The 2,409-nt window shown below is 38.2% G+C and overlaps 1 long non-coding RNA gene across 1 annotated transcript; it reads left to right on the plus strand.

Moving 5' to 3' along the window:
* Nucleotides 1–285: 285 nt before the first annotated feature.
* On the plus strand, nucleotides 286–799 carry LOC116380431 (uncharacterized). Its single transcript, XR_004212558.1, has 3 exons — nucleotides 286–396; nucleotides 484–527; nucleotides 650–799. It is a non-coding gene; the product is annotated as an uncharacterized LOC116380431 (long non-coding RNA).
* The last annotated feature ends 1,610 nt before the right edge of the window (nucleotides 800–2,409 follow it).

The raw sequence follows: 2,409 nt of genomic DNA on the forward strand, positions 1-2,409 counted from the left end.
ACACATACTGTTTGGAGACGGGACCAAGCTGGACTTTGAGGGTGAGTTACTTCAGAGGTTTTGTTATTTATTCATATTCATATTGTTAGTATGTTACTCCACAGGCAATGTACAATATATGTAAAAATATATATTGTCTTATTGTAAGTAATCAACTTGAGAAGATTCATGTTGATATATCTATTAGTTAACTTTTCACCTTATTCACCTGTTGTGTCTCCTCTTAAGACTTCAGCTCTGTAATGTCTCCTGGTGTCTGTCTCTCTACAGATGAGGAGGACTCTCTTGTCTTGGAGTATTTCTTGAGTGGAGCTTTAGCATTCACTATCATCCTGAGTGTCTTACTGGTTTTCTTACTGTGCATGATGAACAAGAGAAACCGCTGTGAATGTACAGGTACTGTAATTACTATTCTTTGTGGCTGACAGTGTGTGCTCACTTAACACGGTTTTATAGTGCGGGGCACTTTTTATTCTTTTACAGAGTCTCATGCAAGATGTTCAGCTCCCACCACAACAAATGCAGAGGTATTGTTTGTGCAAATTATCTACTGTTCTACCATTCAAACATTCAGGCACAGCAATGCTTCTGGACACAATTTTTTATATGTCTCTCAAGTACAATATTGTGGTTTATATTTTGTTACCAGGGTGAAAGAAATGAAGAAAACATCCATTACGCGGTTGTAAGGGAACACAGGGTCAACAGATCTAGAAGACAAAGGAACATCACAGAGACTGAATGCACGTACTCAAGTATAAAGCAGTAGAAGTGTACATGCTTCCAAGTGTTTCCAAGCAAGCCCATGAGACAGAAATTGTCTTATCATTATGTCTTTCTTGTGACTATGAGTTGAAGCAGCCAGTGTTACTCCTTTCCTTAAAGATGTGTTGATTCAAACTGTTACTTTAGGGCGTTGGTTTGCGTTGGCTTGGACTGAATTAACTGTATTAAACGGGAAACGTTTATAATGTTCAGTTCTCCAACAAAGTCATGTTTTAGCAAATCAGATAAATGTACAACATATGCTTCATGTTCATGCTTGTATGAAAGAGAGAACTGTATGAATGCACACTGTTTCATAAAGGAAAAGAGGAAACAGAAAGGAAAATACAGAGAGAAGGTATGATGGAGAGAGAACAGTTACAGGGCTAAAAGAAGAAAACTGCTTTGGAAGTTTATTTTCAAAAGACATTGGATGCATGTAAAGAGCGAAACCTGACACGTCATCCTTGACACGTACAAAACTGATACTGGAGGGGTGTCTAGAGTGATTGAGAGAACTTGTTGTCAAGACATTTATCACCAAAATCGAAAAGAAAAAAAACTGGACTGATTCCAACATGCATTGGCTTTATGATGAACTGAATCTTTAAATGGATACATTGGCTTCAGCATTTGAAGGCCCTTTTGTTAACCAGCTTGCTACTATGAGTCGAATCCTAGACAAACTCTGACAAAGTTATAGAAAAAAATGATGACACGTAATTCTGTCCACCGATCAAGCAATTTTACTACTTAATACTTGAATCAAAATATGATGCAGTTGTGGGCAAATGTGTTCAAAGACCACACACACATATATTCTGTATGAAGCAGATCAGCTGAGTTTTTTAAATTTTTAAACATGTAAATGATTCTGATGTAAAAATAATTTTGGACATAATGTAAAATTTTCTGAAGAAATACTGCCAGTTGCTTCAAGTGTCATGTTGTAACTTGTATGAATTGTGTGCAGTGGTAATAAATGCAGATGATTAAAAAGCAAAACGCTCTGCCTGTGAGCCTTACAATAAAGGTTTTTTTTCAACACAAAACTTTCTGGCATGTCATGAGGTGATGTCATCTTCTGTATGTGTTGCGAAGAGATGCGGTGCATCCATTGACTGTATATAAGATGTGGACCTAGTCACTGTGACATCACCCACAGGTTTGAGCTCAGCATTTGGCCGTCACCATCTTGATTTGTGGCCGTCACCATCTTGGTTTTTTTAGGCGATCAAAATGTTACAATTAACTTTCATCAACTGAAAACACATTATGAAAGGGTTAAGGTTGTAAGACAAAAACACAGACAACACCGTGGTAGCGACCTGTCGATCACAAGGTATCCATACCCTAAAGCACACTCTATTAGCTTTAAATTACAACATAATGTACTGAATGAGCATCATGCTGGATTGAAGAAGACTTGAAACTAGAGATTGTGAGAAGTGGAGTCATTTTTACCATAGACTTCTATACACTCAGACTTTTTTTGCAACCAGAGGAGCCGTCCCCTGATGGCCATTCGAAAGAATGCAAGTCCAGGTTACTTCCGCATTCGCTTCATGTTTCAGAACCGAAAGGTTGTCGCCTGGGTGCACCCCTCAACACAACATCCTTTAAACCGCAAGACAGCGTCCTGCA

This window comes from Anarrhichthys ocellatus, unplaced genomic scaffold (genome assembly GCF_004355925.1).
Source record: "Anarrhichthys ocellatus isolate YVR2014 unplaced genomic scaffold, GSC_Weel_1.0 scaffold7203, whole genome shotgun sequence".
NCBI lineage: Eukaryota > Metazoa > Chordata > Actinopteri > Perciformes > Anarhichadidae > Anarrhichthys > Anarrhichthys ocellatus.